Below are 22,495 nucleotides of genomic sequence, written 5' to 3'. Positions count from 1 at the left end.
GCTATGGTCAGGTTGTTTTCTTGACTGAACTCTACTAGCCTCTGTCCAGCTTCATTTGGCTCACCAAGACCGAACTTGCCTGTAATTCCGGATATTTCTTCACTCCCGACCTTAGCATTCCAGTCTCCTATGAGAAAAACGACGTCTGATGATGGGGTGCGGTCTAAAAGGCATTGTAGGTCCGCATAAAATCTCTCAACGTCAGCTTCTTCAGCAGCAGTCGTCGGTGCATAGACTTGGATAACTGTTATGTTGAAAGGGTGACCTTGGATCCGAAGTGAAATCATTCGGTCGTTTATGGCGTTGTACCCTAGCACTGCTTCGCCCATTCTTCTGTTTACTATGAGAGCGATCCCCCATTCCTTCTCTTGGATTCGTGCCCACAATAAAAGACATAATGGTCGCCGGAGTTAAATTCTCCCATTCCGGTCCACTTGAGCTCGCTGATACCCAAGATATCAATGTTCAATCTGTCCATTTCTCGCTTGACGATATCCAGTTTACCTTGCGTCATAGATCTTACATTCCATGTTGCTATGTGATATATCTCCTTGCAACATCGGACTTTCCGGTCGCTTCCCGACACATCCACAACTGAGCGTCCTTTTGGCTTTAGCCCAGCCGCTTCATTCGTCCTGGAGCTACTAGGAATCGCCCTTTGTTCATCCCCAGTAACATGTGGGACGCCTTCCAACCTGGGGGGCTCACCTTCCGGCGCCATATCGAAGCGGAAATTTTAAACCACTGACCAGACACTAACTCATTCATGAGGCTTTAAACTGGAAACATTTTTAGCATTAAAAAGGGATGTTTTAATGCAAAAATAAAAGAAACTGTCTAATATGATCATCTGGCAACTATGAAAGCAGAAATTCAAATCTAGAAAAGAAATATCAATGTCTGACAACATAATTAGAACAACAGTGACACAATCAGGTGGAGTTCTTTTTGTATCAAAATATAGTGCAGGCTCTGAAGTAAAAGAATCGTTAAACCAAAAATTCTGAATATACAAAGTATGTAAATCCATCGACCTTGTTATCTTAGGCTGCACGAACAGTTGGCAACTCAGTTCAGTTCAGGCGTTCAGTCGTGTCCGACTCTTCGTGACCCTATGGACCATGTCACGCCACGCTTTCCGGTCTCTCACTATCTTCTTAACATCACATAGCTTCATCTGCAATGCCTCGAGAATGCCATCTAACCATCGCGTTCGCTGCCTACCCCTTCTCCGGCGACCCTCAACCTTTCCCAACATCAAATCTTTCTCCAGCGACTCCTCTCTTCTCATCAGATGACCAAAGTAGCTGAGCTTTAACTTTAGAATTTGACCCTCCAATGAGCAGTCAGGGTTTATGGTCGACAATATCGACTGATTTGATCTTCTGGCAGTCCAAGGAACTCTTAAGAGTCTTCGCCAGCACCACAATTCAAACGCGTCAATTCTTCGACGGTCAGCCTTTTTCACAGTCCAACTCTCGCATCCATACATCACAACTGGAAAGACCATAGCACGGGTTATACGGATCTTGGTTGGCAGACTAATGTATCTGCTCTTTACTAGGCGGTCAAGGCTAACCATTGCTCTCTTTCCCAGAAGCAGGCGTCTCCTAATTTCATGGCTGCAGTCTCCTTCCGAGGTAATCTTGGCGCCCAAGAACAGAAAATCTGTCACAGCTTCCACTTCTTGTCCATTGATGCTCCAGGACTTGATAGGGCAAGACGCCATGATCTTCGTCTTTTTAATGTTCAGTTTAAGCCCAAACTTCTCACTCTCTTCTTGTACGCGCATCAGAAGTCTCTTGAGTTCCACTTCACTTTCTGCCATTAAAGTGGTATCATCCACATATCTAAGGTTGTTGATACGTTTTCCAGCAATCTTCACTCCAGCTGAAGACTCGTCAAGACCGGCCTTCCTCATGATGCACTCTGCATATAGGTTAAATAGGCAGGGCGACAGTATGCAGCCTTGCCTCACCCCTTTCTCAATCGGAAACCAATCAGTAAGACCATGCCCAGTTCTGACTGTGGCCTCTTGCCCTTCATAAAGGTTCCTGAGGAGACAGATGAGGTGAATTGGAACTGCCATCTCTTGGAGAGCTTGCCACAATCTGCTGTGATCTACGCAGTCAAACGCTTTCGCATAATCAATAAAGCAGAAGTAAATGGGTTTCTGGAACTCTCTTGCTTTTTCCATGATCCAGCGAAGGTTGGCAATTTGGTCTCTAGTTCCTCTGCCCTTGCGAAACCCAGCTTGCACGTCCGGAAGCTCCCGATCCACATACTGCTGCAGCCTACCTTGCAGGATTTTTAACATCACCTTGCTAGCATGCGAAATAAGCGCGATCGTGCGGTAGTTGGAATAATCTTTGGCACTGCCTTTCTTTGGAATGGGGATGTAAACTGACCTCCTCCAATCCTGTGTCCACTGCAGGGTTGTCCAAATCTTTTGACATAATGTATGCAGTGTGTTTACAGCGTCGTGGTTGAGGTTTTGAAGCAACTCAGCTGGAATACCATCAATTCCGCTAGCTTTGTTCTTAGCAAGGCTGGCTAAGGCCCATTCAACTTCACTCTTCAGGATGCCCGGCTCGAGATCAGTAATCACAACCGTCCTATGTTGGGTTTGCACATCCGGGTCCTTCTTGTACAGTTCTTCTGTGTATTCCTGCCACCTCTTCTTTATCTCTGAGGCTTCAGTGAGGTCCTTGCCTCGTTTGTCCTTTATCACGCCCAGCTTAGCACAGAAGCTTCCTTTGATATCTTTGATTGTCTTATACAGAGCTCTTGTGTTCCTTAATTGGCTGTTGTCCTCAACTGCTTGACACTGTATGTTCAGGAAGGCATTCTTATCTCTCCTTGCTATTTTCCTGAAAATCCGCATTGAGAACCTTGTATCTTTCTCTTTCCCCCATACCTTTTGCCATCCTCCTTTCCTCAGCTATTTTCAAAGCCTCTTCAGATAACCAGTTTGCTTTTTTGCATTTCTTTTGCTTTGGAACTACCTTAGTAGCAACTTCTTGTATTATATCACGAACATCAGTCCACATCTCTTCGGGCTCTTTGTCTTCTAGATCTAATTCTTGAAATCGATTCCTCACTTCCACAGCATATTCTAATGGAATCTGATCCAGATCATACCTGAAAGGCCTTCTAGTTTTCTGCGTTTTCCTCAATCGAAGCTTAATTTTGGCAACAAGAAGCTGATGATCGGTGCCACAATCGGCCCCAGGCCTTGTTTTTACTGCTTGTATAGCGCTTCTCCATCTCTGCCGGCAAATAATATAATCGATCTGATTCCTGTACAGACCGTCCGGTGAAATCCATGTGTACAGGCGCCTCTTGTGCTGTTGAAAATGAGTATTCGCTATCGTCAGGTTGTTTTCTTGACAGAACTCTACTAGCCTCTGCCCAGCTTCATTTGGCTCACCAAGACCGAACTTGCCTGTAATTCCGGATATTTCTTCACTCCTATGAGAAAAACGACGTCTGATGATGGGGTGCGGTTTAAAGGCATTGTAGGTCCGCATAAAATCTCTCAACGTCAGCTTCTTCAGCAGCAGTGGTCGGTGCATAGACTTGGATAACTGTTATGTTGAAAGGGTGACCTTGGATCCGAAGTGAAATCATTCGGTCGTTTTTGGGGTTGTACCCTAGCACTGCTTCGCCCATTCTTCTGTTTACTATGAGAGCGACCCCATTCCTTCTCTTGGATTCGTCCCCACAATAAAAGACATAATGGTCGCCGGAGTTAAATTCTCCCATTTCGGTCCACTTGAGCTCGGTGATACCCAAGATATCAATGTTCAATCTGTCCATTTCTCGCTTGACGATATCCAGTTTACCTTGCGTCATAGATCTTACATTCCATGTTGCTATGTGATATATCTCCTTGCAACATCGGACTTTCCGGTCGCTTCCCGACACATCCACAACTGAGCGTCCTTTTGGCTTTAGCCCAGCCGCTTCATTCGTCCTGGAGCTACAAGGAATCGCTCTTTGTTCATCCCCAGTAACATGTGGGACGCCTTCCAACCTGGGGGGCTCACCTTCCGGCGCCATATCGAAGCGGCAAATTTTAAACCACTGACCAGACACTAACTCATTCATGAATCTTTAAACTGGAAACATTTTAGCATTAAAAAGGGATGTTTTAATGTAAAAATAAAAGAAACTGTCTAATATGATCATCTGGCAACTATGAAAGCAGAAATTCAAGTCTAGAACAGAAATATTATTGTCTGACAACATAACTAGAACAACAGTGACACAATCAGGTGGAGTTTTTTTTTGTATCAAAATATAGTGCAGGCTCTGAAGTAAAAGAATCGTTGAACCAAAAATTATGAGTATACAAAGTATGTAAATCCATCAAGTTTGTTATCTTAGGCTGCACGAACAGTTGGCAACTATGAAGCGGCAAATTTTAAACCACTGACCAGACACTAACTCATTCATGAGGCTTTAAACTGGAAACATTTTTAGCATTAAAAAGGGATGTTCTAATGCAAAAATAAAAGAAACTGTCTAATATGATCATCTGGCAACTATGAAAGCAGAAATTCAAATCTAGAAAAGAAATATCAATGTCTGACAACATAATTAGAACAACAGTGACACAATCAGGTGGAGTTTTTTTTGTATCAAAATATAGTGCAGGCTCTGAAGTAAAAGAATTGTTAAACCAAAAATTCTGTATATACAAAGTATGTAAATCCATCAACCTTGTTATCTTAGGCTGCACGAACAGTTGGCAACCATGAAGCGGCAAATTTTAAACCACTGACCAGACACTAACTCATTCATGAGGCTTTAAACCGGAAACATTTTTAGCATTAAAAAGGGATGTTTTAATGCAAAAATAAAAGAAACTGTCTAATATGCTCATCTGGCCACTATGAAAGCAGAAATTCAAATCTAGAAAAGAAATATCAATGTCTGACAACATAATTAGAACAACAGTGACACAATAAGGCGGAGTTTTTTTTTTTGTATCAAAATATAGTGCAGGCTCTGAAGTAAAAGAATCGTTAAACCAAAAATTCTGAATACACAAAGTATGTAAATCAATCAACCTTGTTATCAGGCTGCACGAACAGTTGGCAACTATGAAACGGCAAATTTTAAACCCCTGACCAGACACTAATTCATTCATGAGGCTTTAAACTGGAAACATTTTTAGCATTAAGACGGGATGTTTTAATGCAAAAATAAAAGAAACTGTCTAATATGATCATCTGGCAACTATGAAAGCAGAAATTCAAATCTAGAACAGAAATATGAATGTCTGACAACATAACTAGAACAACAGTCACACAATCAGGTGGAGTTTTTTTGTATCAAAATATAGTGCAGGCTCTGAAGTAAAAGAATCGTTGAACCAAAAATTATGAATATACAAAGTATGTAAATCTATCAACCTTGTTATCTTAGGCTGCACAAACAGTTGGCAACCATGAAGCGGGAAATTTTAAACCATCGACCAGACACTAACTCATTCATGAGGCTTTAAACCGGAAACATTTTTGCATTAAAAAGGGATGTTTTAATGCAAAAATAATAGAAACTGTCTAATATGATCATCTGGCAACTATGAAAGCAGAAATTCAAATCTAGAACAGAAATATCAATGTCTGACAACATAATTAGAACAACAGTGACACAATCAGGTGGAGTTCCTTTTTTTATCAAAATATAGTACAGGATCTGAAGTAAAAGAATCGTTAAATCAAAAATTATGAATATACAAAGTATGTAAATCTATCAACCTTGTTATCTTAGGCTGCAGGAACAGTTGGAAACTATGAAGCGGCAAATTTTAAACCATCGACCAGACACTAACTCATTCATGAGGCTTTAAACCGGAAACATTTTTAGCATTAAAAAGGGATGTTTTAATGCAAAAATAAAAGAAACTGTCTAATATGATCATCTGGCAACTATGAAAGCAGAAATTCAAATCTAGAAAAGAAATATCAATGTCTGACAACATAATTAGAACAACAGTGACAAAATCAGGTGGAGTGTTTTTTTTGTATCAAAATATAGTGCAGGCTCTGAAGTAAAAGAATCGTTAAACCAAAAATTATGAATATACAAAGTATGTAAATCTAGCAACCTTGTTATCTTAGGCTGCAGGAACAGTTGGAAACTATGAAGCGGCAAATTTTAAACCATCGACCAGACACTAACTCATTCATGAGGCTTTAAACCGGAAACATTTTTAGCATTAAAAAGGGATGTTTTAATGCAAAAATAAAAGAAACTGTCTAATATGATCATCTGGCAACTATGAAAGCAGAAATTCAAATCTAGAAAAGAAATATCAATGTCTGGCAACATAATTAGAACAACAGTGACACAATCAGGTGGAGTTTTTTTTTTGTATCAAAATATAGTACAGGATCTGAAGTAAAAGAATCGTTAAATCAAAAATTATGAATATACAAAGTATGTAAATCTATCAACCTTGTTATCTTAGGCTGCAGGAACAGTTGGAAACTATGAAGCGGCAAATTTTAAACCATTGACCAGACACTAACTCATTCATGAGGCTTTAAACCGGAAACATTGTTAGCATTAAAAAGGGATGTTTTAATGCAAAAATAAAAGAAACTGTCTAATATGATCATCTGGCAACTATGAAAGCAGAAATTCAAATCTAGAAAAGAAATACAGTTGAATCCCGCTATAACGAAATTCACGGTGCACGAAAAAAAATTCGTTCTCGCGGAACTTCGTTATCGCAAAAATTTGACATGAAACGCAGAAAGAATTGCCCAAGCAGCAGCAAAGGCGTTTAATGCCAAAAATCTGTAAGCTTGGTTTGCTTACGCTTCACGGCGAGCAACGCCGTCACGCGATTTTCGTACTCGGTCAGCAAACCCATTGCAACATCGTCGTCTCGGACAGCAACGAAATTCCTGATGACATCAAAAGCGTCCATCGCCTGTACGGCGGTTGCCGCAGCCGGCGCTTCCTGTACGTCGTCGTCTTCTTCATCGGAAGAGTCCTTATCATTCCGGGCAGCTTTTATGATCTGCTCATCACTCACATCTTCGTGAACAACACAAGCGTCAGCGCCGATGTATTTGTCGAGCTCGAGATTAGGCGGCACGGTTCCTATTTCTCCCAGCGTTTTCCAGGCGGCCGCGATCCCCGGAGCCGGTGACGCCTCTTCGTCGTCGTCTGTAACGCCTGGTGTTAGGCCAGCAGAGTGTACGGGTCGACCTTCGGCAAATCCGGCGTGCCTGAAACAGTTCACAATTACTGAGCGCCCCAGTGTGCTCCAGGCAGCAGACATAATCTGCAGTGCCACGTACAAGTCCACCTTCGTGTCTCGGCCGGTTTCAGTGTTAAAAAGCAGCCGCTGAATGAACCTCCCGCGGTAAGCGCGCTTCAGGCTAAGAATCACGCCCTGATCGAGAGGCTGTAAGAAAGACGTGCAATTGGGAGGGAAAAACCTCAGCTCCGTGTTAGTGAGCTTGACTTCGTCGGAGTGATGCATTGAACAATTGTCCAAAAGCAAGCAAACTTTACGGCCCTGCCGCTTCATGTCGCGGTCGAATGCCATCATCCACTCGGTGAAAATAGCGCGGGTCATCCATGACTTGTTGTTCGCCTTGTACTGCACAGGTAGGCTACGAGTTCCCTTAAAACAGCGCGGCTTGGCACTTTTGCCTATGACTAACGGCGGACGCTTGTCCGAGCCATCCATGTTTGTGCAAAGCAGCACTGTGATGCGTTTTTTGCTGTGTTTGCCACCGTGACAGCGCTGCCCCTTGAAGTCGAGCGTCCTAGCCGGCAACATCTCGTAGAATAGCCCGGTCTCGTCGGCGTTGTAAATGTCTGCAGGCGCGAAGTTGCTTAAAATTCCGGCCATGTTACTCGCCTTCCAAGCAGCTGCTCCGTCCACGTCTGCTGACATTGACTCGCCGCACAACACTTTTCCAACGATGTTATGGCGGGCCTTGAAACGGTTTAGCCAGCCAATGCTGGCTTTAAAATCATCAATGCCAAGTAGGCATGCATAGTTCAAGGCTTTCTGCTGGACGATGCTTCCGGACAGGGGGACGTTGCTGGCTCGTGCTTCCACAAACCACGCATGCACTGCTTTGTCCAACTCTTCATGGAGGGGCCGCGTCACCTTTTTGTGCTTCGAGGATGTGCCTGAAGCAAGTGCCATTCTCACGCTGTCCTTATTGCCTAGAATCGTTGACAGCGAACTTGCAGGAATTCCGAAGTCTTCAGCAATTGCCGCTTTCTTCCTTCCGCTTTCTGCTTGGGCGATTATTTGAGCTTTTTGCTCAAGGGAAAGAGTTTTGCGTTTTTTCACTTGCGTTGCCATCGTGTCCTGCGGATGAAAACTCGTCGTTGTCGAAGAGAAAGGCAGCGAGTGAACAACGCGACCACGACACAAAGCCAAAATGGCGGAACTGCAATCACGTGATTTCATGCTTAATGTGGCTTTGGATTTGACTTGGACTTCTCGCCAATAAAACTAGTTTCGGTTTCGATTTTGAACGCGAAAATTTCGTTGAAGCGGAAACGCTCTGCAAAAATGGTTCGTTGTGCAGAGAAATTTAGGCCATTAATTCTTATAGGATACTCGCGGGAAATAAAAAATTATTCGTTGTCGCGGAAATTTCGTTGTGGCGGTATTCGTTGTGGCGGGATTCAATTGTATCAATGTCTGACAACATAATTAGAACAACAGTGACACAATCAGGTGGAGTTTTTTTTTTGTATCAAAATATAGTACAGGATCTGAAGTAAAAGAATCGTTAAATCAAAAATTATGAATATACAAAGTATGTAAATCCATCAACCTTGTTATCTTAGGCTGCATGAACAGTTGGCAACTATGAAGTGGGAAATTTTAAACCATCGACCAGACACTAACTCATTCATGAGGCTTTAAACCGGAAACATTTTTAGCATTAAAAAGGGATGTTCTAATGCAAAAATAAAAGAAACTGTCTAATATGATCATCTGGCAACTATGAAAGCAGAAATTCAAATCTAGAAAAGAAATATCAATGTCTGACAACATAATTAGAACAACAGTGACACAATCAGGTGGAGTTTTTGTTTATCAAAATATAGTGCAGGCTCAGAAGTAAAAAAATTGTTGAACCAAAAATTATGAATATACAAAGTATGTAAATCCATCAAACTTGTTATCTTAGGCTGCACGAACAGTTGGCAACCATGAAGCGGCAAATTTTAAACCACTGACCAGACACTAACTCATTCATGAGGCTTTAAACTGGAAACATTTTAGCATTAAAAAGGGATGTTTTAATGCAAAAATAAAAGAAACTGTCTAATATGATCATCTGGCAACTATGAAAGCAGAAACTCAAATCTAGAACAGAAATATCAATGTCTGACAACATAATTAGAACAACAGTGACACAATCAGGTGGAGTTTTTTTTGTATCAAAATATAGTACAGGATCTGAAGTAAAAGAATCGTTAAATCAAAAATTATGAATATACAAAGTATGTAAATCTATCAACCTTGTTATCTTAGGCTGCACGAACAGTTGGCAACCATGAAGCGGCAAATTTTAAACCACTGACCAGACACTAACTCATTCATGAGGCTTTAAACTGGAAACATTTTTAGCATTAAAAAGGGATGTTTTAATGCAAAAATAAAAGAAACTGTCTAATATGATCATCTGGCAACTATGAAAGCAGGAATTCAAATCTAGAACAGAAGTATGAATGTCTGACAACATAACTAGGACAACAGTGACACAATCAGGTGGAGTTTTTTTTTGTATCAAAATATAGTGCAGGCTCTGAAGTAAAAGAATCGTTGAACCAAAAATTATGAATATACAAAGTATGTAAATCTATCAACCTTGTTATCTTAGGCTGCACGAACAGTTGGCAACTATGAAGCGGGAAATTTTAAACCATCGACCAGACACTAACTCATTCATGAGGCTTTAAACCGGAAACATTTTTGCATTAAAAAGGGATGTTTTAATGCAAAAATAAAAGAAACTGTCTAATATGATCATCTGGCAACTATGAAAGCAGAAACTCAAATCTAGAACAGAAATATCAATGTCTGGCAACATAATTAGAACAACAGTGACACAATTAGGTGGAGTTTTTTTTTGTATCAAAATATAGTACAGGATCTGAAGTAAAAGAATCGTTAAATCAAAAATTATGAATATACAAAGTATGTAAATCTATAAACCTTGTTATCTTAGGCTGCATGAACAGTTGGAAACCATGAAGCGGCAAATTTTAAACCATCGACCAGACACTAACTCATTCATGAGGCTTTAAACCGGAAACATTTTTAGCATTAAAAAGGGATGATTTAATGCAAAAATAAAAGAAACTGTCTAATATGATCATCTGGCAACTATGAAAGCAGAAATTCAAATCTAGAACAGAAATATCAATGTCTGACAACATAATTAGAACAACAGTGACACAATCAGGTGGAGTTTTTTTTGTATCAAAATATAGTGCAGGCTCTGAAGTAAAAGAATCGTTAAACCAAAAATTATGAATATACAAAGTATGTAAATCTAGCAACCTTGTTATCTTAAGCTGCACGAACAGTTGGCAACAATGAAGCGGGAAATTTTAAACCATCGACCAGACACTAACTCATTCATGAGGCTTTAAACTGGAAACATTTTTAGCATTAAAAAGGGATGTTTTAATGCAAAAATAAAAGAAACTGTCTAATATGATCATCTGGCAACTATGAAAGCAGAAATTCAAATCTAGAAAAGAAATATCAATGTCTGACAACATAATTAGAACAACAGTGACACAATCAGGTGGAGTTCTTTTTGTATCAAAATATAGTGCAGGCTCTGAAGTAAAAGAATCGTTAAACCAAAAATTCTGAATATACAAAGTATGTAAATCCATCGACCTTGTTATCTTAGGCTGCACGAACAGTTGGCAACTCAGTTCAGTTCAGGCGTTCAGTCGTGTCCGACTCTTCGTGACCCTATGGACCATGTCACGCCACGCTTTCCGGTCTCTCACTATCTTCTTAACATCACATAGCTTCATCTGCAATGCCTCGAGAATGCCATCTAACCATCGCGTTCGCTGCCTACCCCTTCTCCGGCGACCCTCAACCTTTCCCAACATCAAATCTTTCTCCAGCGACTCCTCTCTTCTCATCAGATGACCAAAGTAGCCGAGCTTTAACTTTAGAATTTGACCCTCCAATGAGCAGTCAGGGTTTATGGTCGACAATATCGACTGATTTGATCTTCTGGCAGTCCAAGGAACTCTTAAGAGTCTTCGCCAGCACCACAATTCAAACGCGTCAATTCTTCGACGGTCAGCCTTTTTCACAGTCCAACTCTCGCATCCATACATCACAACTGGAAAGACCATAGCACGGGTTATACGGATCTTGGTTGGCAGACTAATGTATCTGCTCTTTACTAGGCGGTCAAGGCTAACCATTGCTCTCTTTCCCAGAAGCAGGCGTCTCCTAATTTCATGGCTGCAGTCTCCTTCCGAGGTAATCTTGGCGCCCAAGAACAGAAAATCTGTCACAGCTTCCACTTCTTGTCCATTGATGCTCCAGGACTTGATAGGGCAAGACGCCATGATCTTCGTCTTTTTAATGTTCAGTTTAAGCCCAAACTTCTCACTCTCTTCTTGTACGCGCATCAGAAGTCTCTTGAGTTCCACTTCACTTTCTGCCATTAAAGTGGTATCATCCACATATCTAAGGTTGTTGATACGTTTTCCAGCAATCTTCACTCCAGCTGAAGACTCGTCAAGACCGGCCTTCCTCATGATGCACTCTGCATATAGGTTAAATAGGCAGGGCGACAGTATGCAGCCTTGCCTCACCCCTTTCTCAATCGGAAACCAATCAGTAAGACCATGCCCAGTTCTGACTGTGGCCTCTTGCCCTTCATAAAGGTTCCTGAGGAGACAGATGAGGTGAATTGGAACTGCCATCTCTTGGAGAGCTTGCCACAATCTGCTGTGATCTACGCAGTCAAACGCTTTCGCATAATCAATAAAGCAGAAGTAAATGGGTTTCTGGAACTCTCTTGCTTTTTCCATGATCCAGCGAAGGTTGGCAATTTGGTCTCTAGTTCCTCTGCCCTTGCGAAACCCAGCTTGCACGTCCGGAAGCTCCCGATCCACATACTGCTGCAGCCTACCTTGCAGGATTTTTAACATCACCTTGCTAGCATGCGAAATAAGCGCGATCGTGCGGTAGTTGGAACAATCTTTGGCACTGCCTTTCTTTGGAATGGGGATGTAAACTGACCTCCTCCAATCCTGTGGCCACTGCAGGGTTGTCCAAATCTTTTGACATAATGTATGCAGTGTGTTTACAGCGTCGTGGTTGAGGTTTTGAAGCAACTCAGCTGGAATACCATCAATTCCGCTAGCTTTGTTCTTAGCAAGGCTGGCTAAGGCCCATTCAACTTCACTCTTCAGGATGCCCGGCTCGAGATCAGTAATCACAACCGTCCTATGTTGGGTTTGCACATCCGGGTCCTTCTTGTACAGTTCTTCTGTGTATTCCTGCCACCTCTTCTTTATCTCTGAGGCTTCAGTGAGGTCCTGGCTTCGTTTGTCCTTTATCAAGCCCAGCTTAGCACAGAAGCTTCCTTTGATATCTTTGATTGTCTTATACAGAGCTCTTGTGTTCCTTAATTGGCTGTTGTCCTCAACTGCTTGACACTGTATGTTCAGGAAGGCATTCTTATCTCTCCTTGCTATTTTCTGAAAATCCGCATTGAGAACCTTGTATCTTTCTCTTTCCCCCATACCTTTTGCCATCCTCCTTTCCTCAGCTATTTGCAAAGCCTCTTCAGATAACCAGTTTGCTTTTTTGCATTTCTTTTGCTTTGGAACTACCTTAGTAGCAACTTCTTGTATTATATCACGAACATCAGTCCACATCTCTTCGGGCTCTTTGTCTTCTAGATCTAATTCTTGAAATCGATTCCTCACTTCCACAGCATATTCTAATGGAATCTGATCCAGATCATACCTGAAAGGCCTTCTAGTTTTCTGCGTTTTCCTCAATCGAAGCTTAATTTTGGCAACAAGAAGCTGATGATCGGTGCCACAATCGGCCCCAGGCCTTGTTTTTACTGCTTGTATAGCGCTTCTCCATCTCTGCCGGCAAATAATATAATCGATCTGATTCCTGTACAGACCGTCCGGTGAAATCCATGTGTACAGGCGCCTCTTGTGCTGTTGAAAATGAGTATTCGCTATGGTCAGGTTGTTTTCTTGACTGAACTCTACTAGCCTCTGTCCAGCTTCATTTGGCTCACCAAGACCGAACTTGCCTGTAATTCCGGATATTTCTTCACTCCCGACCTTAGCATTCCAGTCTCCTATGAGAAAAACGACGTCTGATGATGGGGTGCGGTCTAAAAGGCATTGTAGGTCCGCATAAAATCTCTCAACGTCAGCTTCTTCAGCAGCAGTCGTCGGTGCATAGACTTGGATAACTGTTATGTTGAAAGGGTGACCTTGGATCCGAAGTGAAATCATTCGGTCGTTTATGGCGTTGTACCCTAGCACTGCTTCGCCCATTCTTCTGTTTACTATGAGAGCGATCCCCCATTCCTTCTCTTGGATTCGTGCCCACAATAAAAGACATAATGGTCGCCGGAGTTAAATTCTCCCATTCCGGTCCACTTGAGCTCGCTGATACCCAAGATATCAATGTTCAATCTGTCCATTTCTCGCTTGACGATATCCAGTTTACCTTGCGTCATAGATCTTACATTCCATGTTGCTATGTGATATATCTCCTTGCAACATCGGACTTTCCGGTCGCTTCCCGACACATCCACAACTGAGCGTCCTTTTGGCTTTAGCCCAGCCGCTTCATTCGTCCTGGAGCTACTAGGAATCGCCCTTTGTTCATCCCCAGTAACATGTGGGACGCCTTCCAACCTGGGGGGCTCACCTTCCGGCGCCATATCGAAGCGGAAATTTTAAACCACTGACCAGACACTAACTCATTCATGAGGCTTTAAACTGGAAACATTTTTAGCATTAAAAAGGGATGTTTTAATGCAAAAATAAAAGAAACTGTCTAATATGATCATCTGGCAACTATGAAAGCAGAAATTCAAATCTAGAAAAGAAATATCAATGTCTGACAACATAATTAGAACAACAGTGACACAATCAGGTGGAGTTCTTTTTGTATCAAAATATAGTGCAGGCTCTGAAGTAAAAGAATCGTTAAACCAAAAATTCTGAATATACAAAGTATGTAAATCCATCGACCTTGTTATCTTAGGCTGCACGAACAGTTGGCAACTCAGTTCAGTTCAGGCGTTCAGTCGTGTCCGACTCTTCGTGACCCTATGGACCATGTCACGCCACGCTTTCCGGTCTCTCACTATCTTCTTAACATCACATAGCTTCATCTGCAATGCCTCGAGAATGCCATCTAACCATCGCGTTCGCTGCCTACCCCTTCTCCGGCGACCCTCAACCTTTCCCAACATCAAATCTTTCTCCAGCGACTCGTCTCTTCTCATCAGATGACCAAAGTAGCTGAGCTTTAACTTTAGAATTTGACCCTCCAATGAGCAGTCAGGGTTTATGGTCGACAATATCGACTGATTTGATCTTCTGGCAGTCCAAGGAACTCTTAAGAGTCTTCGCCAGCACCACAATTCAAACGCGTCAATTCTTCGACGGTCAGCCTTTTTCACAGTCCAACTCTCGCATCCATACATCACAACTGGAAAGACCATAGCACGGGTTATACGGATCTTGGTTGGCAGACTAATGTATCTGCTCTTTACTAGGCGGTCAAGGCTAACCATTGCTCTCTTTCCCAGAAGCAGGCGTCTCCTAATTTCATGGCTGCAGTCTCCTTCCGAGGTAATCTTGGCGCCCAAGAACAGAAAATCTGTCACAGCTTCCACTTCTTGTCCATTGATGCTCCAGGACTTGATAGGGCAAGACGCCATGATCTTCGTCTTTTTAATGTTCAGTTTAAGCCCAAACTTCTCACTCTCTTCTTGTATGCGCATCAGAAGTCTCTTGAGTTCCACTTCACTTTCTGCCATTAAAGTGGTATCATCCACATATCTAAGGTTGTTGATACGTTTTCCAGCAATCTTCACTCCAGCTGAAGACTCCCCAGTAAACACCAACCCATCTATGAGACGGCTATAAACTGTCTTGCCAAGACAAGCAAGATGCCCGATAGATGTCTCAGTAGACCTCTGAGATGGCTACTAAACGTATATAATATGTCTTGACAAGATATGCAAGACATTGCCAGATGTCTTGATATTTCTTGTAGTGATCTTGTAGCTCAGCTAATGCACCCACTTTTTTAGGCTACAAGACGTCTTGCAAGATATCTCCTAGAAATCTGAAAGACAAATAACTTACTAAACGTAAGTCAGTCTAGCAGATAGCTATAAGGCATCTTGCCCAAGACAAACAAGTCACCTTATAGACATCTGAAGTGGCACCGAAGACAGCTGATAGACACTTAAAAGATGCTTTGACAAGATATGAAAGATGTTTTTATATGTCTTGGTACTTATTGTAGCTGCCTTCTAGCTCAGCTAATGCACCCACTTTTTTAAGCTGCAAGACGTCTTGCAAGTCATCATCTAGAGATCATTAAAATAGATTCTGAATGTCTAAAATGAGCTCTAGAATCTACTGCAATGCTCTAAATTATTTATTCCCAGCTATTTCTCGCAAAACAGTCTGAAATGCTTATGTATTTGCAGAGGTTTTCAACACCACTGCCAGACAAAAAATATAGTCTCATCAGATGCTACAACTAAAGCTGCATTGCCGTCACACAGCCACGGTGCTCTTTCACACATTCAGTTCTGATGCAAGCTAAACTGATGTACAATTGTAAATCATTAATTCTCACGCACTACAACTGTTGTCTAGTAATGAGAACTGTATGTTTTTATTACAAAGCGTGCCACATTTCACTGTTAATGGCCATCAGGTGCTCTTTAGAAAGTTTGGTAGTAACTGCACCCAATGCTAGAAAATGAGATGAGTAAACTACAGAACTCTTTAATTTCCTCAACATTATACATTGCAAATAGGCAACTTAAACAATCTCATGCATGTTAAAAGCAAGGAAAGCCACAAGCAACAGTATGCAAATGAAAAAATGTGGTTCTCTGAAGCCTAATATTGTACCAAGGAAGAAAACACCAGAAAGAGCCAACTCACGAACACATGACATGTAAAGAATGATGCACATTGTCATTCATTCTCACAGACATTAAAACTGCAAACAGTAAGTGAGAACTGTACACATTCTTTGTTACAAAACATGCCACACTGTACGGTGGACAGCCATGGTTGGGTGCTCTTTGGGAGATTCGGCAATAACTACAAAAGGTGCTAGGAAACAAAATGTGTAAATCATATATTTGATTTTTTTTCAACAATGCCCTACGAAGTTACAAGCACAGAAACTAGACACTACAAGTGGTATGAAAATGACAAAATAATAATGCAGTTCTCTCCAAGCTTAAAATGATCTGTTTACAAAAGAATGACAACATCCATACTCCAAACAAGAACAGGAAATGACTAGAAATAAACAGGGATAGGTATGCAAAAGTGTACAAAACTGGTTGAGTGGTTGAACGAACTATCTGCATAATGTTTGTATAAAATAAAACAAAGCAACAAATTCGAATGAAAAAGCTTCAGTATACAGAAAAAGGCGCATTCACAAAGGACCATCATCACGTGTTGCATTTCATACTATATGTGCATGCATGTCACCAACTGAATGCTGGTCATACATCTTGTAGAAACTGCGCAAACACTTGAGCAATAGGCACGACATCAAATCCATTAAAAAATCTACACTGCAAAAAAAAAGAAGCCAAGACTGCTTCACTGCTGCTGTTTCTGTTAGCATGACTAGAATGCACTGAAAAAAAAATGCAATGGCTGCATGCCTGTCATAGTTACATTCTACTATCATAACTAAAAAGTACTAAGAAAAAAGGTAGCAGGTAAGGGTCATACATCACTCTACAAGAAACACTAGAAGGCACCATAAGGAAAAAAAAAGGAAGGAGCAAAAGGTTCGCATCCCTGTCATTGTACATACCAACCACTATATTCCATATCAAAAGCTGTTTGCAGCACTACAAAATATAAGGGCAGCATGAACCAGCCATGATGGCACCAACTGCCCTTACCTTTTGTAGTGCAGCAAACAGCTTGCGAGGAGTACAGAAGGCACAGCAAAACAAAAAAAAAAAGAGAATAAAATTCAGTGTTGCACACGATGCTGCTCTTCACATTCTGCTGGTATAAAAGAAGGAAGTTAACTGCTGAGATAGTTGGTTTTCAGAAATAAAAAAGGTATTTAGCATAACACAGACACACACAAGAAAGAAGACACCACATGTACTTACTACAACTGTTTATTTAGGGGAAAGCAGTCGATGCATAGCTTTCACTGCTGATGTGCACATGTACAAGGAAACAGGAAAACAGCACCAATCTTATCAAAGCAGGTATGAGAAATATCTGCAGCCTCAAAGAAAAGCTGGAGTGTCACTGACACAGCTCAAACCTGTTTAATGTATAGATGGTATCCTCTGCTCCCTGAAAGCTTGCTCAGCTATGCCATCACATAAGCTACGAAAACAAACAGGTCGGCTGTCAGAAGAGACATGGCCAGCATTTCGTAAAGTGCACCACCATCTATAAAATTCTACTGTCATGTAGAAAAATCTTATTTTGCACAAGCAGGATTCTGCGTCAATGGCCAACTTAGGGAACATGCAAAAGACATTAACAATGAAGGTGAGCGACTTCTCTTGCACCGTAGGGTTTGCACCAATTGTGAAAACTGTAGGTAACGGCTCATGAAACACTAGAAGCCCTGTAACCTGCTTCTTTAGAAGCAGGTTACAGCTGTGTCAGCAGCAAATTGGTTTTTCTTATGAGACTGAAGAAACATTTCTCACGCATAGTTTGACAAAATGGTGCTGTTTCCATGTTGCCTTGTACCCGTGCGCATCACCTGAGTAGGCTATGTATATCGGCTGCTTTCCGCTGAACAGTTGCAAGTGCTGATGGTGTCCTCTGTCTTGTGTGCGACTGTGTTACGCTAAATAGCCTGTTATTATGCATGGAGAAAAGGCATTGAAAAAAAAAAAAACAAGGTCTGAATACCACTGCCAACATTCTGGCATGAAAGCATCGTAAAATGAGGGAGCTGGCATGGGTTGTGCATCTGTTATTCTGTACAACCCTAGAGGGCAGAGAAAATTGAAAAAAAAAAAAGAAAACTTCTGGGGCTATCAGATCCACTGCAGTCAGTTACAAATTAAGAATGAAGGGGCGAATATCCCTAAAAGAAGGCTTTTCTGCCAATCAGATCGTTCTCAACACTGGCACCACTTCAGCCCTTGTCCACAGCTAACTAGGCTGGGCAGCTTTTTCTTTATCGGTACTGAACACCAGCTGCACTGCCTCTTTTTGTCACCTACTGCCATGAAAAGGGGGAATTCCTTTGTGGCTCAATTGATTGGGAGGCTCCTCTCTGTCAATTGTTGGAGGCCTACCTTTGCAAAATTACAGCTTCAAACTTGAGTTGTAAATGAGCACAGAAGGTGCCTTGATCCCAGCTGCTTGCTATTGTGGCACTGTTCATGGTGGCTGTGCAGCGCCTTTAGATGTGGACTTGGTCTTTGTCACAAGGCAAACACCAACCACTCTTTTGTGACGTCGGCAAAACTAAGTTTCATTGGTGTTGAAGGCTTTCCACGTCACACCTGCCAGGATTAAAATCAAAAGCACGATTTAGATATATGAGCTCCCAAACAGAAGGAAAAAGTCCCACTGTTGGCAACTCTAAGTTTTTGGCACAGTCAAACCATACCTGTGTATTCAGTCAGTAGCCCGCGACTGCCCAGTGAGATGTCAGTCCTGTGGCCCTCATTGCTAAGTTGTGTTTGCAGCACAGACAGGAAAAGGATAGTTGCTAGGCAGCCGTGGAGGTGGTGGCAACCTGCAAGGTGTTCCAATGCTTTAAAGATTTCTTGTGAAGTTTAATAAAGCAAATCACTGACTACAAAACATAGGATAAGAATTTAACCTCAAAATATGTCACATAAGGTTGAGAGTACTGAGTACACAATAAAAATATGTTTAACCAAGACACGCACTAGCAGCACAAAATAGTGCTGAGTATAATATATGTATATTAATAACTCCTTGATGACCTCGAAGGCTAAAACATTTTCTTGTCTTCACCAACAGACACACCTGAAGAGAACCACCATTTTCCTGATTTATACATTTCTTTTTTTTTATTGAGAGTCACTTTCTATGCTGGGTAAGGTTCCTGCCTCTGAGTTTACTAAGTGTTTCATTCGACATATGTAGAGAAGAAATAAATCTATGTATCATGTATCTATGTATGGATGCATTACCTATGTATGTATCTATGCATGTATATATGTAGGTACCTATGTATGTATGCATCACAAGGTTTTCCTAGAACAAATGAAAGCAATATTTTAAACAGCGAGCATGCACCCAGAGCAAAAAAAAAAAGAATGCATAGCTCACTTGCTTGAGCTGTTGGGTAAGTGTTTTGTTTACATGAAAATTCGAGCAGACACAAAATAACAAGAGCACCAAACACAGACACAACAGCACAATGTGAAAAAGAGCATTAAATTCTAAATTCTGAAGTTATTTCTAAGTTAAATAATTCTAAAGTTAAAGCTCAGCTACTTTGGTCATCTGATGAGAAGAGAGGAGTCGCTGGAGAAAGATTTGATGCTGGAAAAGGTTGAGGGTCGCCGGAGAAGGGGTAGGCAGCGAACGCTATGGTTAGATGACATCCTCGAGGCACTGCAGAGGAAGTTATGTGATGTTAGGAAGATAGTGAGAGACCGGAAAGCGTGGCGTGACATGGTCCATAGGGTCACGAAGAGTCGGACACGACTGAATTGAACTGAACTGAAATTAAATGAAGGTATTTCACCTTTGATGCCAAACACCTTCACTTCGGGAGGAGTCCGTATGCTATCAAAAGGTTGCGTGGAGTCACAGCTTTGTTGTTGAGGACAGCCAGAAGGCATACACTGAACCCATTTATAACATGGCTACATTCTATACGCCTTACAAGTAAGTTATGATTCAGTACTCTCTTTTCTTTTCCCAGTTCTGGATAGGAAGAGTCTGTTGGCCCTGAAGCAAGAAAACAAATGAAATTGATATGTCTTTGTGTATTATAATAGGCTTTTCGTTATATGAGGTCCGTCCGAAAGATTTGCTTTCGATTTCTTTCTGTACCAATTCAACTGAAGCTTAATTTCTTAAAACATTTCCGCCAAAAATAAAAAAAAAAAAACCTGAGGACCAAAGCAAATAGAGCACCAGCACATCACACAGCATGCAGTTCAGGAACTTAAAAAGAACTAAATTGTGCTTTCTGACTATATGAAAATATAAAATCACTTTGGTCATCTGATGAGAAGAGAGGAGTCGCTGGAGAAAGATTTGATGCTGGAAAAGGTTGAGGGTCGCCGGAGAAGGGGTAGGCAGCGAACGCTATTGTTAGATGGCATCCTCGAGGCAATCACGGCAATGTAATGGCTGACTGTAAACATTTTATGAACTATTAAAATTAAATCACTGCAGAATGTTTGTACGCCGTTCCTATCTCGCTATGTGTTTCAACTTGTGCCTGTGAACAGGCCGAAAGTATTTTGCTAGCAGTTGGGAGAGTCGCTGTGGCCAGAATGCACCTTACCCTCCCCTCTAAGGCGGTTTATTGAGATCGTTCTCTTTCTTTTTCGCAACCGCGGCATAACTTAGCGCGTATAGAGCTCTGCAGGCTGAGAAACAATGCACGGCTTCCACTGGACGGTGCGTATTTTCTGTATCTTGCTGCAGAGTGAAGGCCACACTAAGCATGCAGACTTTCGTGCTCAGTTGTGTTTCCTGGGAAAGTGTTAGAACCAGCGGCAATCAACGAAAGACGTCGGATCGCCAAGCTCATTTTGAAGAATTACATCGCGAGGTTCCGCCGCCAATGGCAGTTCACGAAACGCGGCGAGTGGAATTACAAGCGAAAAACCTTCCTGCATGCACAAAACTGTAGATGCGCCATAAAACACCGCCTTTCGTACTGACTAAACGGTCCGCGCGCGCTATCTTGCTCGCCCATACAGCCTGCGCCGGCGGATGCAAACAACGGTCCTTGCAGCATTTTTATCGGAAAAAGAAAACACTCAGTCACTTTACTGCTCCATTAAGTGATTCATTTAGAAGAAACAATTTCTTACTCACCAAGCGAAGCTTGCCTTGCAGCCAGAAGTAGCAGCCGCTGTGCGGGATACATTTTCAACGCAGTCACAAACCAACGGTCTAACGTGCAGACACGACTAGACACGACGAAAATTTGAAATGGCCAGCCGCCGAGCAGCGCATTGATACAATAACTTTAAAAACAATAGAAATCTGAAATATATTTCATAAAACAAGCTATACAAGTAAAATGTAACTGTTGCTTATGACGTATTTGTTTCAAAACGGTAAATACAACCTGCGTCTTGCGTAATTATTTTGGCGCACTATTTTCTATCTCGCTGTAAAGAGGAGGGGTGCGAAAAGGCCACGGCGCGCGAAGTTTGGGAATGGCGGATCGTGCATAGCTGGCGTTCCGTATTAACATCGGCGCAGCAAATCTTTCCTCTGTGCGAACTACTGGCTTTTATCACACACGGATACATCGCTAGCTTACTTTGTCGTTGTGAACACTCGGAGTTTGGAGTCTTCCGGCGGAATGGACTGCGCCCAGTGAGGTCGAACACAGTACGCGTGTGGCTATCGGCTGCAGAAATGAAGGTGTCAGCGGCTTTTGTACATTATGTTCAGATACCCATCGCCTAAACAGCATTTCTTGGTGCCATATTGGTCCTGCATGCTGGAAACAGCCCAAATTGCATGCTTAATTCAAAAGCGCAGGCACTTTGGATACAGTATTTTGCAAGCTGAAAAATTGCTAGAACAAACCTTCGACAATTTATACTTGTATACAGAACAGTGTCGTCCAGTTAAATTGTGTACATATTGCACTATAGGCGCATATGTGACCCTGAAACGTCTTGTTAGGAAGTATGGCAGACTTCTGAAGCAGAACTCTAGAAGACATCTGGCGTTAGCCGGCTAATAACTGTCTTGCGTAGCTGAAGACAAAAATTCTTCACTAGACAGATTCCAGACATCTTGCCGATGATGTCTTCTAGACTAGCACCAAGCAACGTCTTGTAGATGTCTTTGATAGCTCAAGATATATGTGACCAATATAGACATATCAAGACAGCTACAAGATATTCTGTGCTCAGTGGGTCGTCAAGACCGGCCTTCCTCATGATGCACTCTGCATATAGGTTAAATAGGCAGGGCGACAGTATGCAGCCTTGCCTCACCCCTTTCTCAATCGGAAACCAATCAG

General features: G+C 41.9%; 1 long non-coding RNA gene across 1 annotated transcript; it reads right to left on the bottom strand.

The window, feature by feature from the left end:
• Positions 1 to 18,165: 18,165 nt before the first annotated feature.
• On the bottom strand, positions 18,166 to 21,809 carry LOC146183103 (uncharacterized). The gene is made up of 2 exons (XR_014708719.1): positions 21,328 to 21,809; positions 18,166 to 19,033 (listed from the first exon to the last, which is right to left on the bottom strand). It is a non-coding gene; the product is annotated as an uncharacterized LOC146183103 (long non-coding RNA).
• Between the last annotated feature and the right edge of the window lie 686 nt (positions 21,810 to 22,495).

This window comes from Amblyomma maculatum, chromosome 7, assembly GCF_055883805.1.
Source record: "Amblyomma maculatum isolate TAMU_Amacu chromosome 7, ASM5588380v1, whole genome shotgun sequence".
In the NCBI taxonomy this organism is placed as follows: Eukaryota; Metazoa; Arthropoda; class Arachnida; order Ixodida; family Ixodidae; genus Amblyomma; species Amblyomma maculatum.
Note: the sequence above shows the minus strand (reverse complement) of the source record. Positions and strands in the feature narration are given on the sequence as shown.